Raw genomic sequence first — 15,917 nt, 5'->3', positions numbered from 1 at the left:
GAGACTTGGAAAAGAACAACAGCCAGAAAAATATGTAGAGCAAGGCCTAGGGGGTGTAATGCGCAATGAGTGATTGTGGAAAGCTTTGGATGAAGTACGTAAGAAAATGGTTTACTCCAGTTAGGGCTCGAACCTGGGTAGGACATAGGAAAGAGCCACTTGTAAGTAACATACCGGTAATAGTAATAAGGTAGGTAGAGAGTATAAGTCCTGTTGTGCTATAAGTGAAATTGCTCCAGGTCATGAGGATTCTAGGTAACGAAAGAAGTTGGCATTATGACGGAACCAGTACATGAGTAGAGGAGTGTTATAACCGTTTATCATATAGAGAACCGTGGAGATAAAGAATTTTAAGTATCTTGCATTTTGGGCTAATTGTGGAGATAAAGAGCAGTTGATTAACTAGGTTTTTTAAGGTGTGACAGTGACAGTAGTTCTGGTTGAAGAGACGGTTCGGGAAACCATGAACCTAGTAATGAGTCATGTAGTAATGAAGATAAAGAGGATGAGGAGTTGTCTGAATTTGTGTCTCGTGAGGAAGATAACATGATAAGTAAAGAAAGGATTAAGCAGGTAAGTGGACATGGAGGGAACGAATAAAATGTAGAAGCTAATGATGAATTAAATAATGAAGTAGAACAAGATGTCTGTCACTTAAAAGTAACTGAGAATAGATCTGGTGATCAAGATGATAGTTTCTTTACAGATAAGATTGGCGAAAATCTATTATATCAAGAACAGTGAGTAAGCACTAATGAGGTACGGTATCCTGTAAATGTGGCTAGTGTGCAAGGTATATCTGTTAAACGTTTTCTGGACAGTGATAGTGAATTGAATGGCCTGTCAAAGATGTTCTTTGAGTCTTCTACAGCTGAAGAAGGAGTAGTAGTAATGCATGTGTAGGTATCCGAATTATAGGTGCAACTAGTAAAATATCAAAGGGTATCAAACAAAATGTATTACTGAGTGTAGAACTTTCTGGGCAGGAATTACAGTGTAATTTTTCGTGGTACTTGATCTCACAATCGATGTCCTGTTGGGGCTGAATTTTTGTGTAAGTAGAATGTAAATACTGTGTTTTCTAGCGATAAACTTGGTTTGATGTGCAGTAATAGTCCTTATGAAGCGTATTTTTTGGAAAAAATTGGTGTAACAGTACATTAGGAGTTAGACTTTCCGTTAAGGTACCTCACTACTGGAAGACACTCCATAGAATCTGAAGAGGAAAGAATAAAAGTGGAGATAACGAAAAAAGCTGAAGAAGTTGGAGGAATAACGACTAGTCAGAAACATGAGTTGGAGAAAACATTGTTACAGAATAGTAACCCATTCTGATACAAGCCTGGACTGGTTTAAGACTTTGAATGTAAATTGAAATTTAAAGAATACGAACCATTTTTTAAGAAACCGTATGTTATATCGTTTGCTGATAGAGAAGGAGCAAGAATGGAGATTAGAAAGGTGACAGAATGATGGATTATTGAAAAGTCTGGTAATAGGTACAGTAAGCCCTTGGTGCTTCTAAGAAAAAAGAAGGGGGGTGTCAGGGCTGTTCTGGATACCGGAATGAAAATTTCTTTAAAGAGAGTGACAGACCAGCACACATAGATGAATTGTTATTAAAATTCCATGGATGTAGATTACTCATTTGTTTTGGTGCAACTTGTGGCTATTGGAATACCAAGATGGCAAAGAGTCTAGCCCTTGTTCAGCCTTCTTACATGAAGGCAATTGTTATCAGTATGGTGTAGTGCCTCTCAGGTTAAACATACCTATTTGTATGTTCATCAGGGCAACTGATAAAGTGTTAGGCGGTAAATTAATTAACAAAATAGCAGTTTATGTTGCTGATATCCTGGTACCGATATCTGACTGTTCTGAGAATTTCAAAATTTTGGATGACGTCTTCAAAGCTATGTAAAAAAGGGAAATGAAATTAAAATTGGATAAATCGGAATTTGGTTAAAAGGAAATTCCATTTCGGGTCACAAAATTAAGGAAGAGGGTATACATCCAGATTCAGAAAACTTAGTGGTTTTGTCGATTTTCCGTCACCAAGAAGTAAGAAGGATTTGAAACCTATGTTTGGCCTTTTTTGGCTATAATAGAAAATTTGTAACAGGTCAGTCTTTCAACCACCGTTGTTTAGGAAATTTATTGAAGAAGAATGAAGCAAGAAATAGAGCTTAAGTGCGTGAGGAGGCTTTTCAAAATTTAATGAAAGTATTGAATGAAAGCAAATTGCCTTATCATTCTGACGTTTTATAACTTTTCTGTATGACTCAAGCTTTTGTGTCCTAAAGCCAAAATTTTTCCCTTAGTTACAACAGAACAGGGAACTGAACTCAGTAACGTAGCATTTGCAAGGAGAATTTTACATGCATATGAAAAGAGCTACTACATTTCAGAGCTGTAAGTATTCACAACTGTTTTGTATGTAAGGGGTAAAACAGGAAAGAGAAATTCGAAAAAAATTGTAAAAAAAGAACGAAGATCCAAATTTGAGTTTAGTCAAACAGTAATACAACTCTGATAACGAGCCAAATGTAAAACAGCACCAGTGCAGTACTATACCACATACGAAGGTGTACTACTTGAAGAAGGAAAACTTTGGACAAAGAGGAGTGGAAGCTGTACTTCCCTGAACAGCATGTACATAAGTTGACCGACTACCTTCATGAAAGCTATGGACATTTTGGGACAAGGAAGACTGTAGCTAATAATCAGGAGACTGCAGCATTTAACAACTTGTGGAGGAGAGTTAAACAGAGGTTAGAAGTGTGTGATAAATGTGAAAGGGTAAAGACCAGTAGTGTACAATCTAAAGGGTTAATACAATTTGTTTTGCCTAACAAACCGAGGGAACTAATCGCTGTGGACCTCCACGGAACTGCAGGCATATTTTTGTGGTGCTAGAAACCTTTAACACGAAAACCATAGTTGAGAAATTAGAGCCTGATTAATTCACCATGTAGGGATACCAAAATCATTATTGTCAAATAATGGGCCACAGTTTGCTTCGGAAAGAAAGGTGTATAAGTGTGGTTTCTGGAAAGAGACCACATTTTTTGGAATTATGAAATTTGAATTTCGCTATTTAACTAGAAAACAGGCTGAAACGCGAACAGAGAACTTGGTCTGCTAACCTTTGGCAGAAACACCACCTCGTGGGAGGTGCCTTACCCTAGCTAGGTGTCTCCATTCTTCTTTTCTGGGACCCTCAGTTCTACCAGTGTACTGTTTGTGCTCTTCTATTTTTTTCATCGTTATCCATCCGGGTTCAACCCCAAAACTTTTGGTGGTACATACCTTCGAGTAACAGGGATTCTGTTCATTAAAAATGACTGGCTCTGCTCCACAAAAGTCAGGGGTTCTGCTCCCCATAACTCAGGATGCTGCTCCCCAGAAGTTGGCTGTCTTGTTGTAAAGTTGCAAAACCCTTGTCTGGCGAATATCCTGTCATGCTCCATTTTGCAGTTTGACTCCTTGGAAAAATTTTCACTTTTTTCCAGTTTGCCTCCTTAAAGCAATTGCCATGCCCTGTTTTCCATAGCTGGCTCGTTTGTGTGTTCAGGAGCTGAGATACATTTTTGGGTAGCATATTTTCATATCCAGTGGATAGCAGAATCATTACACTTGGATACAACTATGAAAGTTTTGTGGATAGGTGAGTGATAACAATTTGCTGTATGGAGCATCGGTAATGGAGTAAGATCTGGAGTAATCGGAAAGCATATATTTTCTAAAGAAATTGTATAGCAACAGTAATGAAAGGAGAGAATAGCGTCTAGAGTGTGTTTATTGCATTAAATAAAATGTTTATCCTCCGAGTAAACGTCTGTAAATGTTAATCTTCGTCAAAGTGTGTCATAATGTAGATATCGTAACATTTAGTGAATGGAAAGAGAAAATTTTTGAAAATGGAGTTGCCTATCATATATCATAGTGTTTAGAAAATAATGAGAAACAGAGTCTGCTACAAGTTTTACGTCAGAGTGATGAGTAATATTGTGGAGTACAGTTATGTTATGATATGGTAAATAATGTGTGTCTGAAAAGTAATGCAGAGTGAAGTGTTTGTAAATAACTTTATCGCAAGTTACTGTGGAGTGTCATTCTTTTCAGTATTTTGGCAAGAAATAAGGCAGGTGTTTTCTTTCTTGGTTAATGAAGTGACGCAATAGTGAAGTAAAGTGTCACATAATGAAATAACAAAGTTCGTGCCGCGTAGCCGCCCACGCGAGAGTTTCAGAAGTAGGATGAAAACTGAGACAAAGCAAGTTGAGCATCCAATCGTATCTGCTATTATTTTCTGTCGCTCAACATTTTCTGTTTATTTTCCCGAACTATGGTAGTGACAATGCCAACGGCGTTGCCGCATTGGTAACTCCGGTTCCCGTCAAATCACTGAAGTTAAGCGCTGTCGGGCTTGGCTAACACTTCGATGGATAACCATCCAGTCTGCCGAGCGCTGTTGAGAAGCGGGGTGCACCCAGCCCTTGTCAGGCTAATTGAGGAGCTACTTGATTGAGAAGTAGCAGCCCCGGTCACGAAAACTGATAACGGCTAGGAGAGCGGTGTACTAACCACATGGCCGGCCGCAGTGCCCGAGCAGTTCTAGGCGCTTCGGCCAGCAGCCGCGCTGCTGCTACTGTGGCAGGTTCGAATCCTGCCTCGGGCGTGGATGAGTGTGATGTCCTTTGGTTAGTTAACTTTAAGTAGTTCTAAGTCTAGGGTACCGATGACCTCAACTGTTAAGTCCTATAGTGCTTAGAGCCATTTGAATCATTTGAAATAACCACATGCCCCTCCATATGCGCACTCATGACGCCAATAGGTTGAGGATGACACGGCGGACGATCAGTGTCTTTGGGCCTTCCGAGGCCTGCTTGGACGGAGTTTAAAGTTTAGTACGACAATGACAATATGATTGTGTACCTAGTACCCAGTGAGTGCCTAGTAATTTCAGATTCATAAATAAGCTTAGTCCCATTGCATTTCATTGTTCATTACATACTATTGCAGTGATCTAATTTATTAACTCAGAAGCTTTTAATTAAGAAATAAAGTTCACAGAAAAGGTTAATACAGTACACCTTTACGTATTTAGTAAGGAGTAGGAAACATATTGTGGTATATTAACGTCTATCATTTAAAGGAACTATTCCCAGATTTTCCGTAAGAGCCGGGCAGTGTGGCCGAGCGGTTTTAGGCGCTTCAGTCTGGAACCGCGCGACCGCTACGGTCGCAGGTTCGAATCCTGCCTCAGGCACGGATGTGTGTGATGTCCTTAGGTTAGTTAGGTTTAAGTAGTTCTTAAGTTCTAGGGGACTGATGACCTCAGATGTTAAGTCTCATAGTGCTCAGAGCCATTTGAACCATTTTTTTCCGTAAAACATCTAAAATTCTCTGAAACTAATTTTCTTCCAAATGAATTAGCATTAAAGCGTAAGGCCATAGTTAACTCCAATTGACAATTACGTCAAAATTAATATTACACTCTGAACTCTAGCATTATAATTTTACTGATACAATTTTTATGCTCCATTATATTTTGAGGGTAAAGAAATATTTTATTTAAGATGGCTGCCATATAATGAGTAATGTGGAACATGTTGTTCTTATGCGAAACTATATATAGACGTAGCACGTCTCAGGTCAGGCACTCTGCGGCTGAGAGTAGAGAGAGCAACACGTATGTCTCCTGACGTGGGCATTGTGCCGTAGCCCGATAACTAACATTTTGAAATATACGCACATATTGCATACAATTCGATTTCTTAACTCGTGGGTTTAATTCATGATTTCTTTTACGGCAATTACTAATTAATTCCTAGTGAAACTTACGAGAGGAACACGGTAATTACTGGCTGCTATGATCAATGACTGGTTAGCAGGTCACTGTTGACGGAATTATTGGTTATTTTTGTGCACTATCTTAATTGTTTCGAGTTCCTTAAGTTTGTATGAGGACAGTGATACGGCGAACTGATTCGCAAAATTTTTGTCACTTGTGAATCGCTTTGAACCACTGGACTGTGTTGTGTGATTACTGCACTAGGAGAATTTAACAACCCATGAAGTAGTGTAGTAGGTGACAATCTACTCTCCTCTAATTCGAAGTATATGTGAGACCCGAAAGTGGCCATATCATTAAATACTTTACATAAGAGTCTAATCAAAGTGTTTTAAATCTACCCTTGGTGTTGGCCGCATTATTGCTATAGACTGTTTTCGAGCCAGCGGAGCTACCGAGAAGAACAGAAGCGTTTTATGGAAAAGGAAACTGGTTTGTTTCAAAACATACATCGAAATCGCCCTGATGGGTGGGTTCGAGGGCGATCACCGAAATCAAGTATTGGGACTCACCACAATCAACATTGTGGGGAGCATAAAACTACATTACCATAAAGTGACTATTTTCCAGAAAAGTCGAAGTCTAGCCATATCATCTGTATTGTGCATTCATATTTACAGCACTCAAATAACGTTTGAACATGAACGTCAACAGTTAGAAAAGAAAGGTTTACATTAACGTCGTAAATAAAAAAAAAATCGCACTTGATATTTGTTGATTACAGTGCCATCTACCGCGAGTAGTTATCCAAAAGTAGACGCATAAGGAGACCCTTTCCAAAGTCTGTCAGGTGCTGATAACGCTGTCCAAACGAGTACACACCGTCCCCATGTCCTCCAAAAAAACCATTCAACGTATGACGCTGTTCAAGCCCTTTATATACTCTAACAGGCCTAGTAAAGTCACTAAAGACGAACAATACTGATGCACTCCAGTAAAATTGAAACTCTCATCGTTTTCATTCCTGCTGATGGTACATACACGTACGAAGCTACATTGACATCCAACCATGTTTTCGGGGTGCTTCAGTTTTTTGTCAGGCAGTGTGTTTAGATCTGCACTGAAATATACACTGAAGCGCCATATAAACTGCTACAGGAATGCGTATTCAAATACAGAGATACGGAAACGGGCAGAATACGGCGCTGCGGACGGCAACGCCTGTAGAAGGGTATAGCACACTGGTGCGGCCACGGCCACGACCAACGGCTGGCCGAGGCCGCAGCTACTGCTACCAGGAGTGCGGCTGACCGGCGCGGTTGGCAGTCGGTTGGCCGTAGCTCAGTCGCATGATGGAGATAACGGAGATGGCAAAGGCTGTGTACCTCTGGCAACGTTAGAAAGAAGAATAGATACTGGGTACATCCTATCTTGTAGTACCACTCTACAAACGGAATGTTTGTTACGTTTTTGTGAACTTCGTGAACACAAAGATAAATTCTTCTATTTCACTAGAACGTCTATAAAAACTTTTCATGAAGCATTAAAGAAAATTGGAGACAGCGAAAGAGGTACAGACACAGAAATGCGACCATGCGAAATGAAGAGAAACTGCTAATCACATTAAGGTAAGTTTTATTAAAGACATTTTTACCAATAATGAAATTGTTAGTGTTACATTATGTAGTAAGTAAAATTAACTTGACGATTCACCGAAATATGCACGTAGAGGTGATGTAACACGGTTATCAATACTACCGTCAGCGGTAGTTTCCTTCGGAAACTGTGCTGAATTATTATTTAGTGAAGAAGAAGAAGGAGAAGAAGAACTAGATTGCATGGGATAGGTTTCCTGATAATAACCTGTTCCATCACAAGATAACGTTTTAGAAAGGGACTGGTATTGTGAGGAATATCCGGCTGATGATTGTGGACGGTGTACGCTGGGTAATGTTGTTAGGAAGATTTTTTTGGACAGTAAGGATGCGGTTGAGCTGCTTCAATACTATTTAAGATTCGTCGTTTTACAGACAACTTCAGGTGCGGTGGTAATTTTTTGAAGTCGCTGACCAAAGACAAGAAAAAAAAAGACCAGTCCGCATCTGTCATCATTTGTGTGTCCAGTTGCTGCCTGGCTTCTGCACATTTTTGCAGAACATCGATTAGTTGTCTTCCAGTTTCGTCGTCTGCTTTCCCTTTTCTTACCGAGCACCCTAGCTTGGTATGGTGCACTTGGAACTTGACTTCCTGCTGTGGCCTGATTCTCAGAATTGTCAGGTGAAACGCTGCTATTTGTATGCGACGGTGGAGTGGTAACAGTTAGAAATGATAGGAAATTAAAATACAGATATGGATGGTTAATATCCGTTTTTCTTGGCTGTGTGAATCTTTAATGTTACGCCATTACTTCAGTAACGATACACCTGTAAAAATGAAATATTGTCTTAGCTACCAATAATGTCTAGTCTTTGTAAACGGAAGCTATAAGTAGTGATATGTTCGATGAGTTTCCGCATAACATATGTGGTAGGAAGTGATGGGACATACGTTAATTTAAAGAAAATGATTAGAACAATTCTGTTTGTTATATTATCTTGGAAAAATATTCCAAGACATTTTGTTCAGAGAAGGTTGCCTTAAAACTAACTTATCTCTCAAAAGTGTGAAATAATTTAGTAATTTCTCCCTCTCAGATATCTGGGAACTGGAAATTCGTACGTTGATTTGCATCATGCTTTTCGACTTTCAGTAACTACAATCAGAGAAATTGTAAGAAGAGTGTGTTTGTCAATCTGGATTATCTTAAAAGATGAATGTTTGTCAGAACAGACGAAAAACGACTGGCTGCAAATAGCAAAAAGTTTTGAAACTAAGGCAAATTTTTCTAATTGTCTCGGTGCCGTTGTTGGAAAGCGTATGCGACTGGAGAAACCAGTGAACAGTGCATCAGTGTTCTTCAACCATAAGAAATATTTCTCTATTGTATTAATGGCTGTTTGTGATGCAAACTAATAACTTGGACATTCCGTAAGACAAATACATTTCAGAAATAAGCAAAACGACAGTGCCGTACGTATTTATTGCTGACGACGCGATTTCGCAGTTTTACAGAATTATGTGTACATACGTAAATCTGCGACCGAAAAATGTTTCCAACTATCGTCATTCTCGAGCAAACGTTTCGTACAGTGCTCGTTCAGGACAATGGCAAATAAGTGGAGGATGTTTCACAGACCCCTGAACGTGGACGTTGATTTCGACATAAACGTTGTTAAGGCAAGTTGTGTTCTACACATCTATGTACGAAAGAGTGATGGTATTCAATATTTAGATGCACTGTACGGATATCCTTCAGTTCATGAGGACATTCCACAACGAATACGTAGGCATGCATCCAGTTCACACTACAGAAACGTTTTTGCCGATTACCTTGTACATGAAGACGCTCTCCCACGGCAGTTGGATTACATTCACCGAAGTCTGAATTATATGTGCATGTTGTGTTAATAAAGAAAAATAAAAGTAATAGAACATACACAACGTATTTTGTTCCTGAGGTGTTGCATACTCACTACCCCCGAACATGATAGTCACTTCCTCCCACATTCTCTTTTTCACATTTTTGTCATCAGATTCTTCAGATGACAAATCCCACAAAGCAGGCCTCTCCCGTAAGTTTATAATAAATTTCTCCGTATCAGAGTCCATGATGACAGAAAGATCCTTCTCCAGACACACAGCAGCAGACAAATAATAAAATGTAAAGTATCTCCACAGCTGGAACCGCTTTGACGGCTGGCCGCACACTGGCAGTGCAACGCTTTGGCCGCAGCGGCGGGCTTGTTGGAGGCTTGTCGCATGATAAAGTGCTGGCCGCAGCCGGCTCTGTGCGCGTTGCGCGGCACCATTCCGTGCAAACCTAGCCACATCCGACCAGCCACAAGTCTGGTGCACTATCGCTCTAAGACAATAAGTGTCTGGCCCAGTTGTTAAATTGGTTACTGCTGCTACAATGACAGATTATTAAAATTTAAGTGAGTTTGAACGTGGTATCGTAGTGGGTGCCTGAGCGATGGGACACAACATCTCCCAGGCAGCGATGAAGTGGAGATTTTCCTGTACGACCGTTTCACGAGTGGTTCAAAATGTTTCAGATGGCTCTAAGCACTATGAGACTTAACATCTGAGGTCATCAGTCCCCTAGACTTAGAACTACTTAAACCTAACCAACCGAAGGACATCACACACATTCACGCCCGACGCAGGATTCGAACCTGCGACCGTAACAGCAGCGCGTTTCCGGACTGGAGCGTCTTGAACCGCTCGGTTTCACGGGTGTACCGTGAATATCAGGAATCCTATTAAACATCAAATCTCCGACATCGCTGCGGTCGGAGAAAGATCCTGCAACAACGGGTCCAACGACGATTGAAGATAATCGTTCAACGCCACATGAATCCATGGACGCATGTCAGCAGGGGACTTTTCAAGCGAGTGGAGGCTCTGTAATGGTGTGAAGCGTGTGTAGTTGGAGTGACATGGGACCTCTGATACGTCTAGATAGAATCTGACAGGTGACATGTACGTAATCATCCTGTCTGATCATCTGCATCCATTCATCTCCATTGTGCATTCCGACGGATTTGGTCAATTCCAGCAGGACAATGTGGCACCACACACGTCCATAAATGCTACAGAGTGGCTCCAGGAACACCCTTCTGAGTTTAAACACTTCCGCTGGCCACCAGACTCCTCAGACAACATTATTGAGCATAGCTAGGATACCTTTCAACGTGCTGTTGGGATGATATCTCCACCCCCTCGTACTCATAGAGATTTATGGAGACGCGAGCTGGATTCATGGTGTCAGTTCCCTCCAGCAGTACTTCAGACATTTGTCGAGTCCATGCCATATTGTATTGCGACACTTCTGCGTGCTCGCTAGGAAACTACACGATATTAGGCACGTGTACCAGTTTCTTTGGCAGTCCAGTGCATATGAATTGCGTTCAGCGTACTGGTGAATCATGATGAGCTACTTTCCGTTTCCGTCAGTTACTTTTCTGCCAAACTTGGGAGATTTGAAGAGCAGATGTCTGAGATCGTTAAGCATTTTAAAACATCTTATGCAAAGGGCTAGGGAAGCAGACAGAACAGGCCTGTCCCATGAGGATGGAAGCTGCAGTAATGAATTAAAATTTTTGCCGTGGCAGAAATTTTAATTCATCACTTCAGCTTCTATACTTGTCGAAGAATAAGTTGAGACTCACATGTCACCTGGACAATGTATTGCCATCAGATCAATAGATGTTTATTCCAGTTTTAGTGAATCTTTGTATGGTGTCGGTTTGACTGTGTAGGTTTGGTGTATGCGTCGGTGAGAGAATCATATGTCAAAATATTAACTGCCGTCCACAGTGAGGTAATTAGCGTGAAAAACGAAGCATTTAGGACCAAATGTATTCTCAGCCTCTGTACCGAGGCTGGAGGGCAGCCGTTTTACATGAGGCGCCAACTCCTCATGTTGTGACACCGGTTGCTCACCCGCCTTTCAGATGATTGTTTAACATCCGTTGGCGACCAATGATACATTTTGGGATACGTGAAAAACATTTTCTTTTATAAAGGGATGAGGCAGATACAGATATTACACGCCAAGATTGGGTAAAATCTGATTGCATTTATTAAGTGTCTAGGATTATTATGTAACTATGACATGAACGCAATGAAAATAGTATTATTACACAGTGGTCTGCAAAACCTATGGACGCAAGTGACATTCAGATGAGGTTTGACTGTCAAGTAACATAGCTCGCTCAGACTCGTACCATACATAGAAAGAACTGCTACAGTACAGTGCAAAAAATAAGTAAATAAAACCTGCAATGTCAATTTTATTCAGATAATAATTACACTGAACTCACCACCATTGATGAATGGTTCCCTGGACATTACCTTGTTAGGGTACGATCACCAGGGACGACAGTGCATGCTCTACAACGTGCTTTGGTGCTGGCCTCGACGTCGGTAAGAAATTCTTGCTGTAAGGCTTTGCATCCCTCCACCAGCGCTTTTGAGAACTCCTCAAATGTCGCTGGTGTATGTGCATATGCTGCAATACTTCTCCCTAACAAGTACTCGATGAACGGTTCGTCAATAGTCCTTCGTGCATTACGTGTTCCCATCTGTCACCATACAGGGGTACTTCCGCCATTGTCGAATATGATCGGCTTGGTGGTCCAAATGTTATGGAGCAGGGATGCATAATGTTGAATGGACATACTGACCTCCAAATCTTTGAACACGGCACACTTACCAGCCGCCGGCCGCGATGGCCGAGCGGTTTTGGGCGCTTTAATCCGGAAGCGCGTGACTGCTACGGTCGCAGGTTCGAATCCTGCCTCGGACATGGATGTGTGTGATGTCCTTAGGTTAGTTAGGTTTAAGTAGTTCTAAGTTATAGGGGACTGATGACCTCAGATGTTATGTCCCATAGTGCTCAGAGCCATTTGAACTTACCAGCCAGTGTTATTGTGACACTGCACTCCTTCCTCATGTGCGTCATTTCAGGGGTGCATTCAGCCCTGACTTCATTTTTATGGATGACAATGCACGACAGCATGAGACACGGCTTTTGGAGATGTTCTTGGAATGTGACCATATTCGATGAATGGACTGTTCTGCCCGTTCCCCCGACTTTAATCCGGTCGAGCACGTGTGGAATATGTGGGGGAGAGGCAATGCAGCAAGTTCGCATGCACCAACGACCACCCAGCAGTTGTCAATCGCGCTGATGAAGGAATGGCAGTCCGTACCATATGATCTCCTTACCAGTATTGTAGCCAGCATGGGAGAACGTTGCACAGCGTGCACTGTCATCCATGGTGATAACACACCCTATTAAGAATAATGTCCCCTAATTTCCAGGGGATCATGGTAAATCGCGTACACATCAGTATAAATATTGTATTAGAATAAAAATGTTATTTCTCCTAGTCTCATAGTATATTACTTTCAGTTACCTTTTGCACAGTGCTGCAGCACATCTTCTGCATATCGTCCTAGTTTCATCTAGCTGTGCTACATTATAGTGGCACATCATGCGAAAGTTACTTTCAACGTTAAGTTTTGTACATCACTGTATTTTAGGTACTAGCCACAATTTTAGAGTATTTTATACACATGGATCGAAGCAAAGTGAGACCATTGGCTGCTCAGTAGTTGTCATTGAGTATGTCTTAGGTATCGACACCTCGATCAGTTTTCAGGTGTATGCGATCCTGAGATCCTGGAACAGATGAGACGTCATGAGAGTAAACATTTTTCTGATCTCCTCCTAATTCTGCAGTGTCTCTCAGCCAGTGAAGTAAATGTGCTCGGCACAGAAAAGTAGTCCAAATCATTCGGGGAAAATTACTGCTCTTGCAGCAAAAGCAGATGCATGGTCTGAATAATGGCTCTGAGCACTATGGGACTCAACTGCTGTGGTCATAAGTCCCCTAGAACTTAGAACTACTTAAACCTAACTAACCTAAGGACATCACACACATCCATGCCCGAGGCAGGATTCGAACCTGCGACCGTAGCAGTCGCACGGTTCCGGACTGCGCGCCTAGAACCGCGAGACCACCGCGGCCGGCTGGTCTGAATAATTCTGTTGGGTACCAGGCAGACACGAATTAAAAAAAAAAGAAATATTACATGTTGCAGGCAAGAAGGCTTGCTGGGAAATCAGTTAGACAAAATTTTCCGTTCCATTGCATGCTATCAAGACTTTGTTGAGTCAAAAACCTTCACAATCGTGGGAGAAGGAACAGAAAGACGCAACGAAGGAACCGTGACCAGCCTCTGAATAGAATTTAGTCCATTAACGCATGGCTTCATATCCTAGTAGGAGGGTCACCCAAACTGTGGTATCTGTGGCGTAACAATCACCATACATCACATTTTAATAGAGTGTATTTTATACTCCGACGAGAGAATTTAAGTGAAGAGTTACCCCCTGTTCTAGCTAACGATAAGAACACCATCCAAGTTTTTAGGCTCGAAGTTTTAGAGCGTCGCTGTGAGCTGGCTCGAAATTTTTTAATAACTTTCTTGCAACATATATCTGTCATAATATCTTTATCACTTCTTTACTTAGATGTACCCCTATTTTACGCTAAACTCTTGGCCTTGGCACAGGAATAATTTTTATTGCGTGTGTGCGTGTATGTGTGTGTGTGTGTGTGTGTGTGTGTGTGTGTGTGTGTGTGTGTGTGAATGATGTGTGCGTCCGTGCATGCCATTTTGTGTGTTCGTGTCCTTGTGTACGTGCTCTCAATGGGACTTCAAGGAAATTGTTGTACTCTTTCTTCAGTATAGGATTTTTTCTCAATGTTCCTTGATGGCTCAGTAGGTAAGTGAGAGAAACGAGTTCAAATACCTGTGTTTCGATCTCCGGTCAGTTCTCAGATTTTAATCTGTCACTTACAATTACCATCAGTTCTGGCAGTGTTTGCTAATATGAAAAACGCCGACTTGCGAGGGTCGGCGTCGACATTAAACTATCGGGTCATATGCAACTCGCTGCGTAAGGTAGTTGAAAGATCAGAAGGAGGTAATGTGATATCGCCTGCAACAGACCCTTGTCCAATAAAATACTGTGGTGTTCAGAAAAACCTTCGGCTGATGACAGCTTGCTTATGACGTTCTACTAGACTTCTTTAAATCTCTTACCCATTTTAACAACGCTTGTATCATCACATTTTAGTGTTGCCACTGAGCACCTCGGCGTTGATCACCCTGACAATTTGATCATCATCATCATCACCCCATGTTTCCTGCTGAGACTTAACTGATAACGATCTAGGGTATCCGAAATCCTTTTAGGGAAGGTGATTTACACGTAAGCACATGTCGAAGTCGAGCCGGCTCACAGATCGACATGTCAAATTATGAAAAGTACAGACAGTTCCTTTCTTTTATACTCTAGAGATGAATAGAGAGCATTCGGAAGAAAAATGGCTCAAATTCCCTCCCAGTAATTCCAGATTTAGATTTTCCGTGATTTCCGCTAATCGCTTACGGGCAATGCTGTTGTGCTAGCGTTCAAAGGGGCAACGGATCCTCTTCCAAATCGAACTTGTGCTCCCTCTCTGATGACCTATTCATCAACGGAACGTAAAACTCCCATCATCTTCCTATTACTATTAGCCACTAACATCTTCAAAATAGACAATATTGTCTCACTTTGAAATAATGACGAAGTAAACTTGCATATCGCTGTATACAACCTAATACGATAAATGTAATTCAATGTCCACCGAGTAACGTTATTTGAATTTGTAGATCTAACGTCATGCCGACTAAGCTGAGAACACGGAACGACTGGTGCATTTCCTACCACAGCTTACAGTTTGCCACTTCAGCACAAAAGCTAGCCGACGTGGTATCATAGTTTTACGGTCGAATCTGTTCCACCTGACAGAACTCGAGTACATAGATATGTGAACAGAGGTTGTAAAAAAGAGAAGCACCACTCTGCTCTTTTCACAGATATTTTATCGTCTGTCGATAATAACGGATTTTGTCACACAAACACCGTGCAAATTTTATTTGTACTAGACAGGAAAGAGTTTTGAGACGATGCATGGCTACAGCGGTCGTTGCCTCAGAACCTTGAGGGAGTTATCACCTGATGAGACTACGGAAATTTCCCGCTTCCTTTTATGACTTTTCAGCGTAAAAAATTTAAAAGAACTCTTCAGAAGTTGGTATCGTGTTATACTGCATGTCATCAGCGTCTACTTTGACCATAGATAAGGCAAGTAATTAATTTAAGATCGAAATCCCAACTCCCCACGGGGTATTATGGGGATTGCTGCACCAAATGTGCCACACACTAGGAATGTACTTATTCTGATTCAAAGAAGCATACTACTGGATAACAGTAGGTGTTATTATGTCAGCTGTTAATCGGTCATTTTGCGATAAATTAACCTGACTACCCACAGTTTTATACTTACATTCTTATTTATCTTTATGCCCGTTGACGAGCTTTTCTGGCACTGAAGCATTAGAATAAATCGCAAAAAGTACATCGAAAACATTTACGATAAAATGTTGTGTTTATTGCTCT

Source organism: Schistocerca piceifrons, chromosome X (assembly GCF_021461385.2).
Source record: "Schistocerca piceifrons isolate TAMUIC-IGC-003096 chromosome X, iqSchPice1.1, whole genome shotgun sequence".
In the NCBI taxonomy this organism is placed as follows: Eukaryota; Metazoa; Arthropoda; class Insecta; order Orthoptera; family Acrididae; genus Schistocerca; species Schistocerca piceifrons.
Note: the sequence above shows the minus strand (reverse complement) of the source record.